The sequence below is a fragment of the Rhinopithecus roxellana genome, chromosome 15, assembly GCF_007565055.1.
Source record: "Rhinopithecus roxellana isolate Shanxi Qingling chromosome 15, ASM756505v1, whole genome shotgun sequence".
Classification (NCBI taxonomy): domain Eukaryota; kingdom Metazoa; phylum Chordata; class Mammalia; order Primates; family Cercopithecidae; genus Rhinopithecus; species Rhinopithecus roxellana.
The window spans coordinates 107,517,200-107,543,843 of record NC_044563.1 but is presented as its reverse complement, the minus strand read 5'-3'; the positions used below and the strand labels follow the sequence as shown (position 1 = coordinate 107,543,843).

The window sequence follows — 26,644 nt, the reverse complement described above, 5'->3', positions numbered from 1 at the left end:
AAGTTCTGGGATCCATGTGCAGAACGTGCAGGTTTGTTACATAAGTATACATGTGTCATGGTGGTTTGCTGCACCCATCAACCCATCATCTACATTAGGTATTTCTCCTAATGTTATCCTTCCCCTAGTCCCCCACCCCTCAGCAGGCCCTGGTGTGTGATGTTCCCCTCCCTGTGTCCATGTGTTCTCATTGTTCAACTCCCACTTATGAGTGAGAACATGTGGTGTTTGGTTTTCTGTTCCTGTGTTAGTTTGCTGAGAATGATGGTTTCCAGCTTCATCCATGTCCCTGCAAAGGACATGAACTCATTCTTTTTTATGGCTGCATAGTATTCCATGGTGTATATGTGCCACATTTTTCTTTATCCAGTCTAACATTGATGGACATTTGGGTTGGTTCCAAGTCTTTGCTGTTGTGAATAGTGCTGCAATAAACATACTTGTGCATGTATCTTTAGAGTAGAATGAGCTATAATCCTTTGGGTATATACCCAGTAATGGGATTGCTGGGTTAAATGGTATTTCTTGTTTAGATCCTTGAGGAATCACCACACTCTCTTCCACAGTAGTTGAACTACTTTACACTCTCACCAACAGTGTAAAAGTGTTCCTATTTCTCCACATCCTCTCCAGCATCTGTTGTTTCCTGACTTTTTAATGATCACCATTCTAATTGGTGTGAGATGGAATCTCATTGTTGTTTTGATTTGCATTTCTCTTATGACCAGTGATGATAAGCCTTTTTTTTTTTTTCATTCATCCATTGACAGACATTTAGGTTGTTTCCATATCTTAGCTATTGTGAATAATGCTGCAATGAACATGGAAGTAGAGATATCTTTTTAAGATACTGATATCATATTCTTTGTATATATATCCTGAAGTGGTATCAATGAATTTTTATTTTTTTGAGGAACCTCCATACTGTTTTCCATATAGCTATACTTTCATTCCCAGCAGCAGTGTACAAGTGTTCCCTTTTGTTTAATCATAGGCTAGGGCTGGACCATAGAATTTCAAGGATTGTTTGCTGAATAAGTGAACAAATGCAATAATGGCTTCCTTCAGTCCCAGCCCCATCATGCTGAGTGAAGGAGGATGGACCCTTCTTGCCTTAAAAGGATGTCTCTTGATGAGTAGGCAGTGGTCTTCCCTGAAGTTTCTACTCCTGTCCATAGCTCCCAGCTGCCCATACTTGGAAGCTTTCTGTTAGTCTGTTTTGGTTAAGGATCCAGCTGTGACTTTTTCCTCCTCTGATGCCCTCCACTGCATCTGGGATCAGAATCAGAACCTTCCAGAGCGATCTCTATACAGCAGCTTATCCACATCTTCTTTGCTGAGTTTCCTAGTGGGATTCTACAGCTGGGAGCACAAGTTTACTTTCTGCTTTGCCATGTTCTGATTTGACGCTTTCAAATTCAGGTTTTAAAATTGCAAGACAGGTGCAATCATAATTCACAGACTTTTGGTGAGGATAAAATGAGATAGTGTATGTATCGAAGTTCTAAATACCAACAAATATTATTTATTGTTAAAATGATTTGTTCTACTTGTCTTTCAATTTAAAAGTTGTCCCAGTCAAAACCCTCAGTCCCATCCCATGCCCCACTCCTCCTCCCTATTCACAAGTCCCTCCTTTTATTGTTACAGTTTTCTTCTCTCATCAACTACCAAAGTAATTCATCCTCAACACATATGTTTCCTATGGTAAGAATCAATCCTCTCATCTAATTTCTATTCTGGACTTTGACTAACTGGATTCTTATGTCTTTCAGAAATGATAAAATATCAGAATCTGAAAACACAAACAAGAAAAAGAAATTGAAACTCTAAGAAGGAGAGTGACTTGCCTGGAGGTCACAGAATAAGCTGAGGGTCCAAAATCCACGTCCAGGATTAGGACCCTATTCCTTTGGGGTCTTACCTTCAGACTTACTTTTGCATTCTATGTATTGAAAGGGTTACAGAAAAGCTCCAGTGCTTTCTTGGGTGGCTTTCTCTGATTCTACAGGATGCTTAGATGGTCTTTTTACATGCCACTAGGGCACTCTACACATCCATGTAATGGCACTTCCACAATTGTAAGGAACTGCTGGATGGCTGTTTTCCCTAATAGACTTTAAGCTCCAAGAGTGCAGTGTCTGGGTCTGTCCTGTTTGCTATCCTATGTGCTTGATAGGGTGCTTGTCATATAGAAACTGGTAACTAATATCTATGGGAACATGGTAAGTGGCCAATAAATACCTGAGACTGACTGATCAACTGCAGAGTACATATTGCATTGAGAATCCTCCTTATTCTTCTCTAGTTGGACCCATCAGGAAAACAAAAACGTGAGGCTGAGTATTTACATTCTCCTGGCCCTATCTGTTGCCCTCTCCCCTTCCCCCTGGGCCTGAAGATCCAAATTTTCTCAGGTAATTTCCCAGTTAGATTCCTGAATTATTTCCCCTGTCACCCACTTTGTCTGTTACCATTATCAGAGCCAGTAAATGAAGGAAAAGAGATTGGGTCATCAGGTGACTTGGTAGTTTCCTTTCAGTCTTAAGATTCTATTATTCTCATTATTCATTCACTGTCATCATTCACACATTCAACAAATGTTTATCGAGCACCTACCATGTTCCAGTATGTTCCAGGCACTTAGGCACTAGGAATACATTGGTGAATAAAACAAATACAAACCCCTGCCCCATTGAGCTTACATTCTAGTGGAGGGACATGGATACTGCAGATTCACATAAATTAAATAATAGTACTACTGTGGAAGTAAATAAAGTGTAGTAGCGAATAGGAATTCTGGGAGAATTGGGTGTTTTCATTTAAATATAATTATTTGTAATTTCAACTTTTACTATAGATTAAGGGGTACCTGTTCAGGTTTTTTACATGTTACATATTGCATGATGTTGAGGTTTCTGGTACAACTGATTTCATTACACAAGTGATGAGCATAGTACCCAATATATGGTTTTTTAGCCCATGCCTGCCTCCCTCCTTCCCTCTCCTGTCTAGTAGTCCCCAGTGTTCCCCATCTTTATGTCTATGGGTATTCAATGTTTAGCTCCCACTTATATGTGAGAATATGTGGCATTTGTTTTTCTGTTTTTGCATTAATTCTCTTAGGATAATGGCCTCAAGCTCCATCCATGTTGCTACAAAGTATATAATTTTATTCTTTTTGATTATTGCACAGTATTCCATGGTATATATATATAACACATTTTCTTATCCAAGCCACTGTTGAAGGGTACCTACCTATGTTGATTCCATGTCTTTGCTATTATGACTAGCACTGCAGTGAACACACAGGTGCATGTTTCTTTTTGATATAATAAATTATTTTCCTTTGGGCATATACCCAATATTGGGATTGCTAGGTTGAATGGTAGTTCTGTTTTGTGTTCTTTGAGAAATCTCCAAACTGCTTTCCACAGTGGCTGACCTAGTTTGCATTCCTACCAGCAATGTATAAGTGCTTCCTTTTCTCTGCAACCTGGCCAGCATCTGTTATTTTTTGACTTTTTAGTAATAGCTACTCTGACTGATGTGAGATGGTACCTTGTTGCTGTTTGGTTTGCATTTGTCTGATGATTAATGATGTCAATCATTTTTTCATGTTTCTTGGCCACTTGTACATCTTCTTTTGAGAAGTCTCTGTTCATTTCATTTGCCTACTTTTGAATTAGTTTGTTTTGTGCTTGTTGATTTAAATTCCTTGTAGATGCTGGATATTAGACTTTTGTCAGACGTATAGTTTGTGAATATTTTCTCCCATTCTGTAGGCTGTTTACTTTGTTGGTAATTTCTTGTGCTGTGCAGAAGTTCTTTAGTTTAATTAGGTCCTTTTTGTTTTTGTTGTAATTGTTCCTAGAGACATAGCCTTAAATTCTTTGTCAAAGCCCATGTTGAGAAGGGAAATTCCTATGTTATCTTCTAGGATTTTTGTAGTATAAGGTTTTATATTTAAGTCTTTAATCTATCTTGAGTTAATTTTTGTACATGTTGAGAGGTAGGAGTTCTAGTTTCATTATTCTGCATATGGCTAGCTAGTCATCCCAATATCATTCGCTGAATAGGTAGTCCTTTCTCCATTGCTTATTTTGGTCAGTTTTCTCAAAGATCTAATGGTTACAGGTATGTGACTTTATTTCTGTGCTCTTTATTCTGTTCTATTTTTCTATGTGTCTGTTTTTGTACCAGTACCATGCTGGCTTGGCTTCTTAGCCTTAGAGTATAGTTTAAAATCTGGTCATATGATGCTTTTGGCTTGTTCTTTTTGTTTAGGATTGCTTTGACTATTTGGATTCTTTTTTGGTTCCATATGAATTTCAGAGTAGATTTTTCTAATTCTGTGAAAAATGACATTGGTATTTTGATAGGGATAGCACTGAATCTGTAAATTGCTTTGGGCAGTATGAGCATTTTAACAATAGTGATTTTTCAAATCAGTGAGCATAGGATATTTTTCCATAGATTTGTGTCATCTCTGATTTATTTCAGCAGTGTTTTGTCATTCTCCTTGTAGAGATCTTTCACATCCTTGGTTACATACTTTCCTAGATGCTTCATTTTTTGTGGCTATTGTATATGAGATTGTGTTCTTGACTTGGTTCTCAGTTAGAATGTCACTGATGTATAGAAATGCTACTAATTTTTATACAATTATTTCGTATCCTGAAACTTTACTGAATATGTTTACAGTTCCAGGAGACTTTTGGGAGAATCTTTAGGGTTTTCTATGTATAGAAACATATCATCAGCAAAGAGAGATAGTTTGACTTTTTATTTTCCTATTTGGATGACTTTATTTCTTTCTCTGATTGCTCTGGCTAGGCCTCCTTCTACTATGTTGAATAGGAGTGGTGGGACTAGGCATCCTTGTCTTGTTCCAGTTCTCCCAGGAAATGGTACCAGCTTTTGCCTGTTCAGTATAATGTTGGTTGTGGATTTGTCATAGATAGCTCTTCTTATTTTGAAGTGTGTTCCTTTGCTGCCTAGTCTGTTGAGGATTTTTATCATGATGAAATGTTGGATTTTATTGAAATATTTTTCTGTATCTCTGAGATAATCATATGATTTTTGTTTTTTGATTCTGCTTGTGTGGTGAATCACATTTATTGATTTGTGTGTGTTGAATTAAACTTGCATCCCAGGAATAAAGCCTACTTGATCATGGTGAATTAACTTTTTGATGTGCTACTGGATTTGGTATGCTAGTATTTTGCTGAGGATTTTTTTGTTTATCTTCATCATGGATATTGGCCTAAAGTTTTCTTTTTTGTGTGTGTGTCTCTGACAGATTTTGATACCAGGATGACACTGACTTCATAGAATGAGTTAGGGAGAAGTGCTCTTTCCTAAATGTTTTGAAATAGTTTCAGTAGGATTCGTATCAATTCTTTGTATGACTGGTAGAATTTGGCTGTGAATCTGTATTAGTCTGTTCTCATGCTTCTATAAAGAAATACCTGAGATTGGGTAATTAATACAGAAAAAGGGTTTAATTGCAGTTCCACATGGTTGGGGAGGCCTCAGGAAGGTTACAATCACGGCAGAAGGGAAAGCAACAGATCCTTCTTCGCATGATGACAGGAGAGAGAAGAATGGGTGAAGGGGGGAAAGCCCCTTATACAATCATCAGATCTCATGAGAACTCTCTTTCTATCATGAGAACAGCATAGGGGGACCGTCACAATAATCTAATCACCTTCTGTGAGGTCCGTCCCCCAACACCTGGGGATTACAATTCAGATTACAATTCAAGATGAGATTTGGGTGGGCACACAGACCCAGACCATGTCAGAATTCATCTATTCCTGGGCTCTTTTAGGTTGGTAGGTTTTTTTCTTTTTTCACTTTGGAATATTTATTATATTCCTTAATACATTTCTTAGCAAGTATAGCACTCTTTAATCAAGAATATAAAGTCATCTACTTAGAATCACAGTATCTTAAAGATGCATACTGGAATGATAAGCAAATTTGAAGATGTAACTATCAACAATTCTTTTCAAAATCATATCAATATATTACTCTCATGAAACTTGCACATTCTAAGAAAGGTCATTTGTTTCGCCCCAGTACTGGGAAGGTATGCATTTAACCATGTGGCCAGCCAGAAAGGCTATTTTATATATGGTGTGTGTTACTTATTAAAAGCCTGTCCTTTCTCTAATATTGTACATTACACAATTGTAGCTACACCTGAAGAGAAGTGAGTTTCAATGACCACCATCACCTAAAAACATGAATAAGTTCCTATATTTAGGACCAGACGAATGATATATTGTACTGTACTATGCCTACCTCTGTCCAGAGGCCAGCTGTCTCACCTGTTCTTCAGGGTGCCTAGACTTCTTACCCATCTATTATCGGGGATGCTTCTGAAGTCATTCCCATGGGCCCCTGTCTAGTGTTGAGAATACCTCTAAGGAAGTTTCTTTCAAATCTGATCTACCCACCATGTTTATTCCCTGACACTAAAAGTTCACTGACTTCAAATCCTAGACCTGTCCATCATTATTTTCCCTAGTTGGACAAGGCTGAATTAAAGACACTTTGTTAAAGGAAGTAGCCTTGGCAGAAGAAAAATTGTTGTTCTGTAGAAGTGTCATTCAATATTTAAAATCTTTTCTGAACCAAAACGAGAGCCTGAAAGTAAAGCACCTTTTATTTTTTAACTCTGCTGTCATTGCTACTAAGGATTCATGGTAAATTATCCTGCAGCCCTTCTTGGCTTGAGAAGAGGTACAGCACAAGTAGCCCACAGGGTCTCAATAACAGAAATATTTTCAAGGACCCTTGAGAATACAAAGGAATACTGGGCTGTTTTAAAATGAGAAAACAGAAGAATCAGTTTCTTCTGTTCCTATTCCTATAATATGCCTTAGTCTTTGAAAAGCACAGATAGATAGTTGGTTTGAACTAATTATTTCTCCCTGCTCTCCCCCACAAGAGACATTCCTGCTTGCCTTCTTGGGCATCTGTTTAAAAGCAGTATGGGAAGAAGGGGGATGCTCTAGGGGGACAAGATGTAATCATAAAATCTGAAGCCCCAAAAGAAAAGTCAGAGGAGGTTGAAGAAAAAACAGTCACGACAGCAACTCTCCTAACCACAAAATCAAATATGTTATCTTTCTTTCAGGATTAATAATTAATAGTTAAGAGGAAAGCCACATCAATTTCTAGGGCTCTTCTTGGGGAAAGGTTCATATAATTTAGCATACATACCATATTCAGTGAAAATGCATTCAATAGAATTGCCTATTATAAAGACAACCTTCTCGGCACTTAATAAATGAGATCATTATAAATGCTCCTTCTGCTTTTTATTAAAATGTCACAGCATGCCTAGAGAACAGTTTATATGGATGCATAGAGTCTGAAACTCTAGAAGAAAACTAATCAAAAACCACCTGTTAAATACACACTTATGATTATTGGTGTCCTTTCAATGAAATCCTATGTGTTTAAAATGAAAAACACGCAGCCTGGTACAAATATTCATGTTTCAATTTGCGATCTGCTGCATTGGCATGAGTTTTGGTGAAACTGCAAAATCACACCCGGTACTCTTCTGTATGTCATCCACTGTCAGGCCTTCCCAGAGCTCAATCAGAGTCAGCCCTTTTTTCTTGTCCACATCAAACACAGCCTTTTCAGTAATAATGCGGTTGACACATTGCTTTCCAGTCAATGGTAATGTACATTTCTCCATGATTTTATGTGCATTTCCCTTTGCAGAATACTCCATGGTGACCACCACTTTGGTTTTGGCACTGGACACTAAATCCATAGTACCTCCCATTCCTTTCACCATCTTTCCAGGTATCATCCAGTTAGCCAGGTCACCATATTTGGAAACCTGCATCGCTCCTAGCATTGTCAGATCGACATGTCCCCCTCTAATCATTGCAAATGATTCATCGCTGGAGAAAAAAGAGGCTCCTGGAAGAATAGTAACTGTTTCCTTGCCTGCATTGATGAGATCTGCATCAGCTTCATGTTGTCCAGGATATGGACCCAAACCCAGGACTCCATTTTCACTTTGAAGATGAACAGTCATATTTGGGCTGATAAAGTTGCTGGCCAGGAGAGGGATTCCTGTGCCCAAATTAGCATATATGCCATCCTCAAACTCAAGAGCGGCCCTCTTGATGATTCGTTCCCTTATGTCATCTCCAGGTTTAGCACATTTGGCTTCCTCATCTCCCTCTTTCCAGATTGATAAACGCTCAATTCTTTTCTCATATTTTTCTCCCTTTATAAGGCGATGTACATAAATCTGAGGAATATGGATGTCTTCTGGAGCAAATGCTCCAATATCCACAATTTCTTCAACCTCTACCACTGTGGTTTCTGCAGCTTTGCACATTGGCAAGTTGAAATTCCTTGCACTTTTCCTGAAAATCGTGTTTCCTGGTCGGTCCGCCTTCCAGGTTTTCACCAAAGCAAAATCCCCTGTAATTGCTTCCTCCAAAATAAAGTGCTGACCATTGAACTCCCTCACCTCTCTTGGCTTACTGGCAATGGCAACACTGCCATCTTTGTTGTATTCGATGGGCGAACCTCCTCGAAAGGCCGGGAGGACGTCATAGCCGCGCTGTGGAGGCTCCAGCCCGCCCTGCTTTCCTTCGCAGTGAATCGGCGGCGCCCGGGACAGCGCGCACCGACACTCAAACGCGCGCTCCACCCGGAAGCCTCCTCCTGCCTCACGGCCAGAAGATGGCGGCTCTCAAACTCCTCTCCTCCGGCCTTCGGCTCTGCGCCTCTGCCCGCGGATCTAGGGGAGCCTGGTACAAGGGATGTGTTTGTTCCTTTTCCACCAGTGCTCATCGCCATACCAAGTTTTATACAGATCCAGTAGAAGCTGTAAAAGACATTCCTGATGGTGCAACGGTTTTGGTTGGTGGTTTTGGGCTATGTGGAATTCCAGAGAATCTTATAGATGCTTTACTGAAAACTGGAGTAAAAGGACTAACTGCAGTCAGCGACAACGCAGGGGTTGACAATTTTGGTTTGGGGCTTTTGCTTCGGTCCAAGCAGATAAAACGCATGATCTCTTCATATGTGGGAGAAAATGCAGAATTTGAACGACAGTACTTATCTGGTGAATTAGAAGTGGAGCTGACACCACAGGGCACGCTTGCAGAGAGGATCCCTGCAGGCAGGGCTGGAGTTCCTGCATTTTACACCCCCACAGTGTATGGGACCCTGGTACAAGAAGGTTGGTAGGTTTTTAAAATTGCCGATACAGTTTTGGAACATGTTATTTGTCTGTTCAGGTTTTTACTTTCTTCCTGGTTACATCTTTGGAGGTTGTGTGTTTCCAGAAATGTATCTATTTCTTCTAGATTTTCTAATTTGTGTGCGTAGAGGTGTTCGTGGTAGTGTCTGAGGATGTTTTTTATGTCTGTGGGATCATTTGTAATGTCATCTTTGTTATTTCTGATTGAGCTTATTTGGATCGTTTTTCTTTTCTTTGTTAATCTAGCTAGTGATCTATCAATCTTGTTTATTCCTTTGAAGAAACAGTTATTGGTTTCATTAATCTTTTGTATGGACTTTTTGGTCTCCATTTCATTCAGTTCTCTGATTTTAGTTATTTCTTTTCTTCTACTATCTTTGGGGTTGGATCATTCTTCTTTTCCCCCTAGATCTTTTAGGTGCAATGTTACATCATTAATTTGAGCTCTTTCCAACCTCTTCATGAAGGCATTTAGCACTATAAACTTTCCTCTTAACACTGTTTTAGCTGCATTCCAAAGATTTTGATGAGTTGTATCTCTATTTTCATTAATTTCAATGAACTTTTAAATTTCTGCCCTAATTTTGTTGTTCACCCAATAGTTATTTAGAAGCAAATTGTTTGTTTTCCATGTTCTTATATAGTTTTGAGAGATATTATTGGTATTTTTTTTTTTTTTTTTTTTTTTTTTGCACTGTGGTCCAAGAGTGTGCTTAGTATGTCTTAATTTTTTTTTTTGAATTTATTGCAACTTGCCTTATGACCAAGCATATGGTCAATCTTAGAATATGTTCCATGTGTAGATGAAAAGAATTTATTTTCTATGGTTGTTGGGTGGAATATTCTGTAGATGTCTATTAGACCCAATTGGGCAAGTGTCAAGTTTAAGTTCAGAATATCTTTGTTAGTTTTCTGCCTCAATAATCTGTTTGGCACTGTCGGTTGGGTGATGAAGTCCCCTGTGTTATTTTGTGGCTGTCCGAATCTTTTTGTAGGTCAAAAACTTGTTATTATAAATCTGGGTGCTCCAGTGTCAGGTGCATATATATTAGGATAGTAGAGTTTTCTTGTTGAAATAAACCCTTTATCATTATGTAATGCCCTTCTTTGTTTTTCTTGGTTGTTGTTGGCTTAAAGTCTGTTTTATCTGATATTAGAATCGTGACTCTTGCTTTTTTTTTGTTGTTTGTTTGCATGTTAGATCTTTCTCCATTCCTTTATTTCTAGCCCGTGGGTGTCGTTACATGTGAGATGTGTCTCTTGAAGACAGAAGACAGTTGGCTCTTGTCTTTTTATACAGCTTGGCACTCTATGCCTTTTAAGATGGATGTTTAGATAATTTACATTCAGAGTTAGTGTTAATATTACAAGATTTTGATTCTGTTGTCATATTGCTGGCTGTTTGTTTTGTAGACTTGCTTGTAAAATTGCTTCATATTGCCTGTGAGTGATGTGTTTGAGTGTGTTTTTTTTTTTTGTGGTAGCAGGTTTCAATCTTTTGTGTCCATGTTTACCATTCCTTTTAGGGCCTTTTGTATGGCTGATCTGGTGGTAACAAATTCCCTTAGTGCTTGCTTGTTTGAGAAGGATTTTATGTCTCCTTTACTCAAGAAACTTAGCTTAGTGAGATGTGAGATTCTTGGTTGGAATTTCTTTTTTCTAAGAATGCTTAAACATGCCCCCAATCTCTCCTAGTTTTTAAGGTTTCTGTTGAGAAGTCTGCTGCTTGCCTGATGAGGTTCCTTTTCTAGGTGACCTGACCTTTTCCTCTAGCTGCCTTCAATATTTTTTCTTTTGTATTCACCGTGGTGAATCTAATAATTATATTCCTTCGGAGCAGTTGGCTTGTATAATATTTTGCAACAGTTCTCTGTATTTCTTGAATTTGTATGCCCTTCTCTCTAGCTAGATTAGGGAAATTTTCATGCACTATATTCTCAGATGTGTTTTTCAAGTTACTCTCTCTCTTTTTCTTTCAGAAATATTCATGAGTCATAGATTTGGTCTCATTACATGATCTCATATTTCTCAGAGGTTTTGTTCATTTTTTAAAATTATTTTTTCTTTCTTTTTGTTGGATCTAGTTGCTTCAAAGAACCAATCTTCAAGCTCTGAGATTTTTTCCTCAGCTTGGTCGATTCTGCTGTTTATGCTTCTGATTATGTTATAAAAGTTTTGAAGTAAATTCTTCAGTTCTAGAAGTTTATTCTGGTTTTTTCTTAAAATTATTATTTCATTTTTCAGCTCCCAGGTTGTTTAACTGCATTCCTTTTATTCCTTGGATTGGGTTTCAACTTTCTCCTTGATCTTGATGAACTTCCTTGCCACCCATATTCTGAATTCTGTTGCTGTCATTTCAGTTATCTCAATCTGGTTAAGAACCATTTCTGGGGGACTAGTGTGTTCATTTGTAGCTAAGGGCACACAGTGGCATTTTGAGTTGCCAGAGATCTTGCACTGATTCTTTCTCATGTGCAAGTGCTAGTGTTTCTTTAACTGTGATGTAAGTTGAGTACAGTCAGTTGGCTTTGTTTCTGGAGGCTTTCAGAAGGCCAAGACTCTGTGCAGATCTTTTTTTTGTATTTGATTTTTTCCTTTAGTTTTATTTTTTATTTTTATTATTATTATACTTTAAGTTCTAGGGTACATGTGCACAACGTGCAGGTTTGTTGCATATGTATACATGTGCCATGTTGGTATGCTGCACCCCTTAACTCGTCATTTACATTAGGTATATCTCCTAATGCTATCCCTCCCCGCTTCCCCCAATCCACAACAGGCCCCGGTGTGTGATGTTCCCCTTCCTGTGTCCAAGTCATTTCATTGTTCAGTTGCCACCTATGAGTGAGAACATGCGGTGTTTGGTTTTTTGTTCTTGCGATAGTTTGCTGAGAATGATGGTTTCCAGCTTCATCCATGTCCCTATAAAGGACATGAACTCATCCTTTTTATGGCTGCATAGTATTCCATGGTGTATATGTGCCACATTTTCTTAATCCAGTCTATTATTGATGGACATTTGGGTTGATTCCAAATCTTTGCTATTGTGAATAGTGCTGCAATAAACATATGTGTGCATGTGTCTTGATAATAGCATGATTTATAATCTTTTGGGTATATACCCAGTAATGGGATGGCTGGGTATTTCTAGTTCTAGATCCTTGAGGAATCGCCACACTGTCTTCCACAATGGTTGAACTAGTTTACAGTCCCACCAACAGTGTAAAAGTCTTCCTATTTCTCCACATTCTCTCCAACAACTGTTGTTTCCTGACTTTTTAATGATTGCCATTCTAACTGGTGTGAGATGGTAGCTCATTGTGGTTTTGATTTGCATTTCTCTGATGTCCAGTGATGATGAGCTTTTTTTCATGTGTCTGTTCGCTGCATAAATGTCTTCTTTTGAGAAGTGTCTGTTCATATCCTTTGTCTGCTTTTTGATGGGGTTGTTTGTTTTTTTCTTGTAAATGTGTTTGAGTTCTTTGTAGATTTTGGATATTAGCCCTTTGTCAGATGAGTAGATTGCAAAAATTTTCTCCCATTCTGTAGGTTGCATGTTCACTCTGGTAGTAGTTTCTTTTGGTGTGCAGAAGCTCTTTAGTTTAATTAGATCTCATTTGTCGATTTTGACTTTTGTTACCATTGCTTTTGGTGTTTTAGACCAAAACATGAAGTCCTTGCCCATGCCTATGTCCTGAATGGTATTACCTAGGTTTTCTTCTAGGGTTTTTATGGGTTTAGGTCTAACATTTAAGTCTTTAATCCATCTTCAATTAATTTTTATATAAGGTATAAGGAAGGGATCCACTTACAGTTTTCTACATATGGCTAGTGAGTTTTCCCAGCACCATTTATTAAATAGGGAATCATTTCCCCATTTCTTGTTTTTGTCATGTTTGTCAAAGATCAGATGGTTGTAGATGTGTGGTATCATTTCTGAGGGTTCTGTTCTGTTCCATTGGTCTATATCTCTGTTTTGGTACCAGTACCATGCTGTTATGGTTACTGTAGCCTTGTAGTATAGTTTGAAGTAAGGTAGCATGATGCCTTCAGCTTTGTTCTTTTGACTTAGGATTGACTTGGCAATGCGGGCTCTTTTTTACTTCCATATGAACTTTAAAGTAGTTTTTTCGAATTCTGTGATGAAAGTCATTGGTAGCTTGATGGGGATGGCATTGAATCTATAAATTACCTTGGGCAGTATGGTCATTTTCATGATATTGATTCTTCCTATCCATGAGCATGGAATCTTCTTCCATTTGTTTGTGTCCTCTTTTATTTCGTTGAGTAGTGGTTTGTAGTTCTCCTTGAAGAGGTTCTTCACATCCCTTGTAAGTTGGATTCCTAGGTATTTTATTCTCTTTGAAGCAATTGTGAATGGGAGTTCACTCATGATTTGGCTCTCTGTTTGTCTGTTATTGGTGTATAAGAATGCTTGTGATTTTTGCACATTGATTTTGTATCCTGAGACTTTGCTGAAGTTGCTTATCAGCTTAAAGAGGTTTGGGGCTGAGATGATGGGATTTTCTAAATGTAAAATCATGTCATCTGCTAACAGGAACAATTTGGCTTCCTCTTTTCCTAATTGAATACCCTTTATTTCTTTCTCCTGCCTGCTTGCCCTGGCCAGAAATTCCAACTCTATGTTTAATAAGAGTGGTGAGAGAGGGTATCCCTGTCTTGTGCCAGTTGTCAATGGGCGTGCTTGCAGTTTTTGCCCATTCAGTATGATATTGGCTGTGGGTTTGTCATAGACAGCTCTTATTATATTGAGATACGTCCCATCAATACCTAATTTATTGAGAGTTTTTAGCATGAAGGGCTGTTGAATTTTGTCAAAGGCCTTTTCTGCATCTATTGAGATAATCATGTGGTTTTTGTCTTTGGTTCTGTTTATATGCTGGATTACGTTTATTGATTTGTGTATGTTGAACCAGCCTTGCATCCCAGGGATGAAGCCCACTTGATCACGGTGGAAAAGCTTTTTGATGTGCTGCTGGATTCAGTTTGCCAGTATTTTATTGAGGATTTTTGCATCGGTGTTCATCAGGGATATTGGTTGAAAATTCTCTTTTTTTGTTGTGTCTCTGCCAGGCTTTGGTATCAGGATGATGTTGGCCTCATAAAAAGAGTTAGGGAGGATTCCCTCTTTTTCTATTGATTGGAATAGTTTCAGAAGGAATGGTACCAGCTCCTCCTTGTACCTCTGGTAGAATTCAGCTGTGAATCGATCTGGTCCTGGGCTTTTTTTTGGTTGGTAGGCTATTAATTATTGCCTCAATTTCAGAGCCTGTTATTGATCTATTCAGGGATTCAACTTCTTCCTGGTTTAGTCTTGGGAGGGTGTATGTGTCCAGGAATTTATCCATTTCTTCTAGATTTTCTAGTTTATTTGCATAGAGGTATTTATAGCATTCTCTCATGGTAGTTTGTATTTCTATGGGATCGGTGGTGATATCCCCTTTATCATTTTTTATTGTGTCTATTTGATTCTTCTCTCTTTTCTTCTTTATTAGTCTTGCTAGTGGTCTATCAATTTGGTTGATCTTTTTGGAAAACCAGCTCCCGGATTCATTGATTTTTTGAAGAGATTTTTGTGTCTCTATCTCCTTCAGTTCTACTCCGATCTTAGTTATTTCTTGCCTTCTGCTAGCTTTTGAATGTTTTTGCTCTTGCTTCTCTAGTTCTTTTAATTGTGAAGTTAGGGTGTCAATTTTAGATCTTTCCTGCTTTCTCTTGTGGGCATTTCGTGCCGTAAATTTCCCTCTACACCCTGCTTTAAATGTGAGCCAGAGATTCTGGTATGTTGTATCTTTGTTCTCATTGGTTTCAAAGAACAATTGAAACCAATTTCTGCCTTCATTTCATTATGTACCCAGTAGTCATTCAGGAGCAGGTTGTTCTGTTTCCATGTAGTTGAGCAGTTTTGAGTGAGTTTCTTAATCCTGAGTTCTAGTTTGATTGCACTGTGGTCTGAGAGACAGTTTGTTATAATTTCTGTTCTTTTATATTTGCTGAGGAGTGCTTTACTTCCAACTATGTGGTCAATTTTGGAATAAGTGCGATGTGGTGCTGAGAAGAATGTATATTCTCTTGACTTGGAGTGGAGAGTTCTGTAGCTGTCTATTAGGTCCACTTGGTGCAGTGGTGAGTTCAATTCCTGGATATTCTTGTTAACTTTCTGTCTCGTTGATCTGTCTAATGTTGACAGTGGGATTTTAAAGTCTCCCATTATTATTGTGTGGGAGTCTAAGTCTCTTTGTAGGTCTCTAAGGGCTTGCTTTATGAATCTGGGTGCTCCTGTATTGGGTGCATATATATTTAGGATTGTTGACTCTTCTTGTTGAATTGATCCCTTTACCATTATGTAATGGCCTTCTTTGTCTCTTTTGATCTTTGTTGGTTTAAAGTCTGTTTTATCAGAGACTAGGGTTGCAACTACTGCAATTTTTTGTTTTCCATTTGCTTGGTAGATCTTCCTCCATCCCTTTATTTTGAGCCTATGTGTGTCTCTGCACCTAAGATGGGTGTCCTGAATACAGCACACTAATGGGTCTTGACTCTTTATCCAGTTTGCCAGTCTGTGTCTTTTAATTGGAGCATTTAACCCATTTACATTTAAGGTTAATATTGTTATGTGTGAATTTGATCCTGTCATTATGATGTTAGCTGGTTATTTTGCTCATTAGTTGAGGCAGTTTCTTCCTAGCATTGATGGTCTTTACAATTTGACATGTTTTTGCAGTGGCTTGTACCAGTTGTTCCTTTCCATGTTTAGTGCTTCCTGCAGGAGCTCTTGTAAGGCAGGTCTGGTGGTGACAAAATCTCTCAGCATTTGCTTGTCTGTAAAGGATTTTATTTCTCCTTCACTTATGAAGCTTAGTTTGGCTAGATATGAAATTCTGGGTTGAAAATTCTTTTCTTTAAGAATGTTGATTATTGGCCCCCCTCTCTTCTGGCTTGTAGCGTTTCTGCCTAGAGATCTGCTGTTAGTCTGGTGGGCTTCCCTTTGTGGGTAACCCAACCTTTCTCTCTGGCTGCCCTTAACATTTTTTCCTTCATTTCAACTTTGGTGAATCTGACAATTATGTGTCTTGGAGTTGCTCTTCTCAAGGAGTATCTTTGTGGCATTCTCTGTATTTCCTGAATTTGAATGTTGGCCTTCCTTGCTAGGTTGGGGAAGTTCTCCTGGATAATATCCTGAAGAGTGTTTTCCAACTTGGTTCCATTTTCCCTGTCACGTTCAGCCACACCAATCAGATGTAGATTTGGTCTTTTCACATAGTCCCATATTTCTTCATTTGTTTTTACTGTTTTTTCTCTGAACTTCTCTTCCCGCTTCATTTCGTTCATTTGATCTTCAATCACTGATACCCTTTTTTCCACTTGATTGAATCGGCTACTGAAGCTTGTGCATTCGTCATGTAGTTCTCATGCCATAGTTTTCAACTCCATCAGGTCATTTAAGGACTTCTCTACACTGGTTATTCTAGTTAGCCATTCATCTAATCTTTTTTCAAGGTTTTTATCTTCTTTGTGATGGGTTCGAACTTCCTCCTTTAGCTTGGAGAAGTTTGATTGTCTGAAGCCTTCTTCTCTCAACTCGTCAAGGTCATTCTCCATCCAGCTTTGTTCCATTGCTGGCGAGGAGCTGTGCTCCTTTCGAGGGGGAGAGGTGCTCTGATATTTAGAATTTTCAGCTTTTCTGCTCTATTTTTTCCCCCATCTTTGTAGTTTTATCTACCTTTGGTCTTTGATCATGGTGACATACAGATGGGGTTTTGGTGTGGATGTCCTTTCTGTTTGTTAATTTTCCTTCTAAAAGTCAGGACCCTCAGCTGCAGGTCTGTTGGAGTTTGCTGGAGGTTCACTCCAGACTCTGTTTGCCTGGGTATCAGCAGCAGAGGCTGCAGAACAGCGAATATTGCTGAACAGCAAATGTTGCTGCCTGATCGTTCTTCTAGAAGCTTCATCTCAGAGGGGTACCTAGTCGTGTGAGGTGTCAGTCTGCCCCTACTGGGGGGTGCCTCCCAGTTAGGCTACTCGGGGGTCAGGGACCCACTTGAGGAGGTGGTCTGTCCTTTCTCAGATCTCAAACTCCGTGCTGGGGGAACCACTACTCTCTTCAAGGCTGTCAGACTGGGACAATTAAGTCTGCAGAGGTTTCTGCTGCCTTTTGGTTTGCTATGTCCTGCCCCCAGAGGTGGAGTCTACAGAAGCAGGCAGGCCTCCTTGAGCTGCAGTGGGCTCCACCCAGTTCGAGCTTCCCTGTGCTTTGTTTACCTACTCAAACCTCAGCAATGGCAGGCACCCCTCCCCTAGTCTCACTGCCGCCTTGCAGTTCGATCTCAGACTGCTATGCTAGCAATGAGTGAGGCTCTGTGGGCATGGGACCCCCCAAGCCAGGTGCGGGATATAATCTACTCGTGTGCCATTTGCTAAGACCATTGAAAAAGCATAGTATTAGGGTGGGAGTGACCTGGTTTTCCAGGTGCCATCTGTCACAGCTTTTCTTGTCTAGGAAAGGGAATTCCCTGACCCCTTGTGCTTCCCAGGTGAGGTGATGCCTCGCCCTGCTTTGGCTCATGCTTGGTGGGCTGCACCCACTGTCCTGCCCCCACTGTCCGACAAGCTCCAGTGAGATGAACCCGGTACTTCAGTTGGAAATGCAGAAATCACCTGTCTTCTGCATTGCTCATGCTGGGAGCTGTAGACTGGGTATTCCTATTTGACCATCTTGGAATCGCCCCTCCTTTAGTTTTCACAGGTGCTGTGTATTGGCAAAGTATTTTGGTGTTGTGGTTTGGACTGTTATTCAGTAGGCTGAAGTTAAGAGTTGTGGCCAGCAGATAGACTCTTAGCCCATGGATCTTTTACGTTTTGACGCATTTTGGTGGTAGTGCTCTATGGGTATGGCGGAGAGAGTTGACTCCCTCACCTGTGCTGCTCCTGGGCCTTGGAGGCCTTGGAGGAACCCCCTCCAATTACTGTTTTCATGCCAGCATTTTCTTTGTTAGGTGTTCTGGGTCACAGTGCTCCCTCAGGAAGGGGCTATGGTTGGCAGACAGGCCATACCTTTCCCAGACATACCCGGTGCAGGGAGGCATGTCCTAGTCCCCTGCTGGCCTGTGAGAACTCAGGCATCTCAGCCCTCACAGTATTCTAAGAGTGAAGGCTCCCTACCTGCTTGGGCACCAACCAAGCCAGCAAGTCTCACTCAGCTAGGAGTAGCAGGAGTGGGTGGAGTCATCTGATCCACCCTCTGAGTGCTTCCCAGGGGAACATGGGACTGTGCCCACCCACAAAATTTTGGTAGAGGCAAGGCTTTGTGCCGGAAACCCCAGCTGGTGTGTCCCACCAAGCTAGGAGCAGCAAGGATGGGTGAGGTCTCCTGTTCCACCATTCAGGTGCTTCCTGGGGGAACATGGAGCTGTGTCCCTTGGCAGAGTTCAGGCTGAAGCTGAGCTGTTGTGCTGGAAGCTGGCATTGAGCCTTGTCTGACAGGGGGAATGGTCCAGTCTTCCTGCTTCCAGACACCATGACTGTGGCCTCTATCATGGCTATGGCAGCTAGCACTGGGCTGGTCCAGGGTCCAAGGCCTATGGGAGGTCCCCATGGACTTGAGTGTTGCCTTTATAAAAACTCCAGGTGGCTCTTTGGATTAATCTAGAGACCCAGGAGGCCGAGGTGATTCTCTCATTTCCAGGATTGTACAGGTCCCTGTGGGAAGTTTGAATCCCCCAGGGGCTCTCACTCATTCACGTTTTCTCCATGTTGGGGAGCTCCTTCTGGCTCCATGTTGATCCCGGAGGTGCTGCTGCCAAGCTTCACTGTTCTCTGTTCTTAGTGTCCCCTCACTTCCTTGATGGATCCCTATGAGGCTTTTTAGACAATTGACTTGTAGCATGAGTGATTACTCACCACTCTCTGTGAGAGCGGCACACACCAGCTACTTCTAGTCTGCCATCTTGACCCTCTCTTGTTTTAATTTTTTAGTGTTAGATATCTGCAAGTCCTAGAAAATCTTAAGGGGGTGGCCCAGATTCTGCCTTGGGCACATGCAAGACAAGGAAAGGAAGAAAAATCCTGCTTATGACACATTCCTCCCATCCCCGTGTGACCTTTGCTGCTCCCTTGAAAGGTGTTCAGTTCTACTTAGGCTGATCTAGCCTTGCTGGGGCTGAGACTCTGCAGCTGAAGATAACTGAGGATGAGGTATTAGTTTCTAAGGAAAAAATCCCCATAGGCTAATCTGGCATCAAGATGATTAATACTTTTTACTAACAAATAAAAGTTTAGGAGTCCCAGGGAGTTCAGTCACCTTAATGCCATTAAAGCTATAAATACTCTTTGAAGACATAGACTGTTGGTATTGAAATATCAGCCAAATGATCTCTAGTGGCTGTGGAAATTTACCACTTCCCTTGAGAAGTGACTCTGCTCATAGCCTGTGGAGCCTTCTGAATCTGCTTATCCTATTCAAATTGTACAGTATCTTCCAGAGTTCTTAGCAGTACCATTGGTCATCTTTGAGGGGAGGATAGACCCTACTAAAACCATCATTTAGGAGGAGGTGGAGGACTTTGCCTAAGGTGCCTTCATTAATTTCTATTTTTTACTCCTGAATTCATTTTCTTCTACACAAAAAGCTATTAATGTGGTGTCAAGATCCATTTGTTTCAGCCATTTTCCTTATTGTATTCATTCTGCGTGCTATTAGGATCAATTTCTTCCTGTGGGATTCTGGATCTTATGACAGGACATTGGCTCTTGTTCCAGGGAAAACTCACAAAAGTAGCTACATTGATCAGGGTAGCATAACATCCTAGCTCCTGGGCTTGCTGTACCTTCATAGGACCCATACTGCACTTTGGAGACACAAATCTCAGATGAAGAAAAATTCAATCCAAGGAAATGCAGTAATGCATGTCTTTCATTTTTGAATTCCCAGAGTCTAGAACTATGCTCCAACTTTGAAATGAATCACTTAAAAATAATATATAAGTATGAAAATGCAGTGGAACTTATGGTCTGCACATTTTTGGATTTGGGTATGCCTGGAGATCTGGGATCTTGGGTGGGTGAGGTAGGGGTGAGTGAATGGAACAAGATGGCAGTTTGTGGAGGTCTATTTGTGTGGGGAGCCACTTTGGGTAGGAAAGTATCTTAAAGGGAGAAATATGTGTGCATGAAGGGCTTGGACTATTTACGTGGCTTTGGTGATGGAGGTGGGGCAAGAGCGGGTATGATTCTGCATGTAATGTGGTACCAGTCCCTCTGATCTATGCCCAGCTCAATTCCATGGAATTGTAGCTGAGCTGTAGGAGAAGAGATGACATCCTGCAATCTATTTCATTACTACTGTCTCCACTTTATATTACACTCAATTGGATGGGTCTGGCAGTGCTGTGCTGGTTATCCCACCCCTTGGTGCCACAGACCACTTTGCAGTTTTGGCTGTTCCAGAGAGTGAGTAATGGCATCAGGTAGGAAACTATAGTAGCCTGAGAGAAGACAGCAGAGGCAGTGTGGTAGCAGTGTGCCCAGAAAAGACACATAGTTCCTGACTAGATTTGCATGTGTACATACAAATAAACTCCCATAAATGCTTATGGGGGTTGGGGTCTTCGTCAGAGGCTGAAGTTTTATGTGATCAGATGGTGGCAAGGATAGAGATATTTTTATGGTTGTTGTTAATGTTATGTCACCTGGACCTTTAGGCTGTGGAAGTGTGTGTGTATGTGTATGTGGATGTGGATGTGTGTGTGTGTTCCTCAAATTCAGGGATACTCAGTTGAATCTCTAGGGATCCTTAGAGATTGGAGGCTCTTTCACAGCTTCTCTGGCGCTAGTTTGAAATGTGGCTGGGTCAGCATGTCTGGATGACTTTCCAGTTGGTTTCCCAGGAGAAAGAAAACAGCTCAGAGCACTTGTTAGTCCAAAGGTTTAAATGCACTAGAGTCAAGGATCTCCAGGAGAGCACAGAGAAGAGTAACTGAGAGAAGCCGAGTGAAAAATAATGTGGGGAGAAAGGGAGATGAAGGGCATTAACACACAATAAGTTGGCAGGTCCTTGTTTAGATGATAGAAGGGCTGAGATGATAACAAGAAAGGTTGGGACAAGTTGTAGCCAAAGGAAATTTCATTTGAACATTTGTCAGCATGTCCAAAATGAGGGATCCATTGAATGAAGGGCGCAGAAAGGGGGTCATCTGACTCACTAAAAATGAGCATTCCCCTAGCTGAACAAAGATCAGCAGGCTGAGGGGGTGGCTAAGAAAATACCATTACAGCCTGTGCTGCTTCTAACCCTGACAGAGTTGGAACAAAGCTGAGTTTTGAAGGCAGAATTGACACCATGGTGATGGAACTTGTGTCTTGCTGTGCAATGCCATCCAGAGATGTGAGCAGTTAAAGGACTAAAATGAAATGGAGCCAGAAGATCAATATTATTTGGCTGGGCAAGCAGTTGGGAGCCTGCAGTTCACAGGGGGCTCTGTCTAAGTGCTTGATTTCTTTTCTGTTTTTTAAGAGAGACTAGTAGTTCAGAGGAGTCCAGTGCTCCTGCTCCTTCCTTCAACTTGGAGACATTGGTGGGCAGAACTGAAGTGCAGTTTGCTAGAAACGCAACACTGTTCTGGATGAATGATGCTTCTGTACAGGATAATGCCTTTCTGAGGCTGGAGCACTGGCTTTGAGACTTCCCCATTCAGTGCAAGCTGGACCAAGCAGGCCTGTGTCAGACAAGGACAATGAATCTAAGGCAAATCATACGATGACTCCCTGTTGTTAAAAGAGCATTCATGTACTACCCAGCACTGTCTATGCTCCAGTGAACATGATACTTCACTGTTATCCTTCCTGTGGGGTTATGCCAACCATCCCAGTTTCTCAGGATGTAGGACTCTCAGTACTAAAACCAAGAGAGCCCCTGGCAAACTGGGACGGTAGTAACGCTAGCATAGGAGAGCCTTATTAGGTATGCCCTGTGCTTAGTGCTTTACCTGATTTATCTCAAGCATTTCCTCTATCACTTCTGAGGAAGACTGTTATTTGTTCCCATTTTATGGATGAAGATAGCCAGGCAAAAACATGTTAGTTCACTCGCCTAACAAAATGTTAATGTCCATTCTCTTTGGGTAGTGAGAGTCCAAGTGAACTTTACTGTTTTTCCATGTTCTATACATTGTTTAAATTTATTAAGTGAACATGTATTATGCCATAATATAAAAAAACCCCAATGTACCTACTTTCCTTGTGGGAAGGTAAGTAATTTACCAACATCATGTATTTAATGAGTTGAATCTGGAACCCTGCATTGATGAATTCCCAACCACCATAGCAGCAGGACAGGCTTAAAGAAGAAATTCCCTCATTTTAAGGTCTTTCTGATTCTTTGGGAAGTTTCCATCCTCACCTCTAACTGCCTTAGAACAAACCTATGCCGAATTCTCTATAATAAGAATGTTAGAATGAGTTTTCTTTGTGTAATAGCTTCTCAACTAAGTGGAGTACTCTCTTTTGCAGTGAGATTTCTTTTTAGCTACAAGATGCCAGATATGAGAATCTTACTCTTAGCATATTTAATTAGCACCCTGGGGCAAATGCTGATAAAGTCCTATTTCTCATGATTATGGGACAGTATGTGGGAAACCCAGTGGAGGGCTCCTACATTTCTCAATTTTATCACCAGGGCTGTCCATCCCCTGCTGTCTTGCACATCTGTGCAGTTCCAGTTGCTGCCTCAGAGAGAAAGGGCAGCAAGGAAGGTCAGCCAAGTGACCCTACTAGTGGAGGAGGGGCAGAGGAGGCTTTGAGCTCAGCTTGGCTGAAGTCCTCAAACTTACTTGGGAAACAACTCTTTTCTATACCTTCCAGGTTTGCCTTGAATGTTCCAAATTTATGGGACTCATGCTCATCCTAAAGCAAATTCTTCTGTTTGTGTTTCCCCTTAATAAGCTTGAAACATTTAAGTGGATTGGAAGTCTCCTTGCAATGATTCTCCCACTCTGACTTGTGCACACTTTTGGCACTAGTTTGTTGGGAAGCACTTTGGTATAGTGATTAAGGTTCTGGAATCAGACTGCCTGAGTTTGAATGCCAATGAGTTAGGTATGTGACTTTGTGTAATTCAGTTCATCCCTCTAAGTGTAAATGTTTTTATATATAAAATGGGATTATAATCATACCTAACTCATAAGATTGATGTCAGAATTAAATAATAAAAGTACATATATTAGCTGCTGCAGAGTAAATGCTCAATACTTGTGTTTTCACCTGGATTTAACAGGGGCAGGCAGGGTCATGAGGAAGCTTGAACTCGTAGGCATGAGCTGAAGCTATTGTCCATGAGTTTTCTGGAAGGGAAGGACACAAGGAGGCTGGAACTACATGGTTATGTTCATGATATTTGGGAAAGCCTCATTCCTGCTTTTAAAGTCTTCCAACTGATAAAGTTAGAATCACCCAGGATCGTCTCTCTTACTTAAAGTCAACTGATTAGGGACTTTAATTACGTCTGCCAAATCCCTTTACCCAAGTACCTAGATTAGTGTGTTTTGCTGAATAACCAGACCCTGTAACTAGCCAAGGTGATGCCCCCAAGAGCCATACCCAACTTTTAGCCGTGATCATTTATTTTACTTTCCTGTGTCTGCTGTGACAAATTACTACAACCTCCATAGCTTAACAGAAATGTATTCTTTCACAGTTCTTGATGCCAGAAGTCTGAAACTAGAATCACTGGGCTGAAATCAGTGTGTCAGGAAAGTGGCATCTCCTCTGGAAGCTCTAAGGGAGAATCAGTTTCTTGCCTCTTTCAGATTTTGGTGACAGCCAGCATTCCTTGGCTTGTGGCTACATTGTTTCAATCTCTGCCTCTCTGGTCACATTGCTTTCTCCTTCACTATGTATGTCAAATCTCCCTCTTCCTCTTTCTTATAAGGATACTTGTGATTACATTTAGGACCTATCCAAATAATCTTGCATCTCAAGACCTTTAATGTAATCATGTTAGAAAAGACATTTTCCATATCAGGTAACATTTACAATTTCCAAGGATGAAAACCTAATATTTTTGGGAACCATTATTCAGATTGCTACATCACCTCTTCATGTATTTTTGGAAGCTTGCTTTATGCCAGGGACTTTACCAAGCTGTTGGGAAGACGGAGATGAAATAGTTACAGTCTCTTCCTTCAAGGAGCTGACTGGTAACAAACAGAGATTCTTCAGGTACATGAGGAGCCTAGCAGTAGACTCAAGAAGTGAGTCAAAGTGCTTCTGGATGGTTATTTGTGATGTGGTGAAGGATTTTAGAGGAGAAAAGAGATCACTGTCAACTATGAAGATCTGGGAAGCTTTCATGGAGAAGAGAGGATATGATTGTCCAGAGCGATTCATTTCAAATTTGAGCATGTATAACAGCACCTATGAAACTTCTAACAACACAGATTGCTGGGCCTTACCTCCAGAGTTTCAGATTTAACAGGTCTAAAGTAGGGCCTAAGAATGTGCATTTTAAGCAAGTTCAGGGGTGATGAGGATGCTGCTGGTCTGGAGACCACACTTGAAGAAACACTGTTCTATACACATAAAGATGATGGTGGGAGGGGAGGTAGCTCTTTCCTTTATTGAATTAATTTAGGTCACAATTTAGAGGTCACTTTCTCAGACAGCACTCCTCCTTTAAGACAAGAAAACCTTGTGACATTAATTTACCCTGCTACGTTTCTTCATATTATTTATCATCACTATCGAGGGGGTGGTGTCTGTCTCTCCTGCTAGGAGGTAAGCTTCATGAGGATGCAAACTCTGGCTCTTTTGTTCACAGCACTTAGAAAAGTGGTTAGCTTATGGTAGGTGCTCAATAAATATTTGTTAAGTGAAAGAGTGAATGATCTTAGATTTCATGTAGCTTAAAGTTCATTAACTCCTCTGACCTTGTTCCTTCAACACTAAACCAGTCTCTTCATCCTGAGAGCAATTATTTAAATAGAATTAAATCAGTCAAGTTGGTTGTTTGAGAGGACTTTTTCATTTTTTTCAATATGTTCTAGTTGACACAGTCTGTGCAGAGCTGAAGATAATTTGGAGTTTCCTTAAGCAGTGAAGAAATGCCCATAAAGTAATTAGGTTGGTTTAAACTCATTTACTTCTTAATATTTCCATTTTTGAGTAAATATTTCATGCATTGCTCTTCTGGGAGGCAAAGAGCCAGGAAATTTCAGCAATAATGTGTGTATAGAATTTCTTTTTTCCCCTACAGTAGCACATTTTGAAAGATAACAGGTTATGACAAGTAGAACAGGAAAATATTATTTTAATTTCCCTGGGTCAATTATTAGAATTACTGAAAACTACACTTAAATTACACTTTATCAGTATGATCCAATCTGAGGAGGAGGGTAAGTAAAAAAGGACTGGACTGGTTTATCATGATTAAGTTTGTGCCCAAAATGCCAAAACAAATCAAACCCGCTGGATGCATCTGTCTTCCAGCTATTGAATATAACCGTGAAAAGGGGGATTGAGCCTGTCTAAATGTGGCATGCGGCTATAAAGCAGGTGGTAAAATCTAAAGAAAATTTAAAGCAAAGTACATCTTATGAGCTATGTTCCTAAATTTTCCCTTCAGAAACAGATGTCACATAATAAACCGTAATAAAAACTTTGAACATGTAGAAGGACATTTTGAATAATTAGAAATTTATTTTAGTCATCGAGTTTGATGATAACTACAGGGCTCTTCCCTAATTCATCTCCTTCCAAGCAGAACAAGAGAGGTAGAAATGGGGTCAGGTTAGGGGCAACATGCTCTATGTGGAAAGGTGGGGTGATCAACTCATCCCAGTTTGTCTAGGACTTTCCCAGTTTTAGCACTTATTATCTTGTATCCCAGAAAACCTCTATGTTCTGGGAAAACTTGGACAACCAGTTGCCCTAGGCACAGGCTGGCTCTCTTATTAGGTAATGACTTCCTACTACTAAGGATAGTACATAGAGGTTGAATGACCATTTCCCTGCATGAAGTGGTTCAATCTCTAATGAATTTTAGAGGTTGACTGGCTGCAATTCTCTTATTCTCCAAACAAATAAATCCTCATCTCAAGAAGCTAAATACCTAATTATAGTCATATAAACCAGCATGTACTTGTGCAGATTCCTATTTTATCTTAACTTTAAAACAAAGGTAGATGAATTTATGAATTCTTAACAGTTGATCGTTGCTTTTAAAGGTCTATTTGACAAATAATTCACTCCCCTTCCAATTATATACAGTTATTTGGTGTTTAAATGTCCTAATCTTGTACCAAGGCTTTTTTTGCTTTTGCTGGTAAAAGGACTATTTTAAATGTGTGTGTGTGTGTGTGTGTGTGTGTGTGTGTGTGTGTG

The 26,644-nt window shown here is 40.2% G+C and overlaps 2 pseudogenes across 2 annotated transcripts in view; one reads left to right on the top strand and one right to left on the bottom strand.

Annotated features, from left to right (window-relative positions):
• Positions 1-5,861: 5,861 nt before the first annotated feature.
• Positions 5,862-8,570, bottom strand: LOC104658368 (annotated as a pseudogene). Its single transcript, XR_004053727.1, has one exon. The product of XR_004053727.1 is annotated as a succinyl-CoA:3-ketoacid coenzyme A transferase 1, mitochondrial pseudogene (transcript).
• Positions 8,571-8,671: 101 nt separating this feature from the next.
• Positions 8,672-26,644, top strand: part of LOC115893642 — a 41,962-nt pseudogene continuing 23,989 nt past the window's right edge. Inside the window, exon 1 of the transcript XR_004053709.1 lies at positions 8,672-9,229. The product of XR_004053709.1 is annotated as a succinyl-CoA:3-ketoacid coenzyme A transferase 1, mitochondrial pseudogene (transcript). The remainder of the gene's footprint in view (positions 9,230-26,644) is intronic.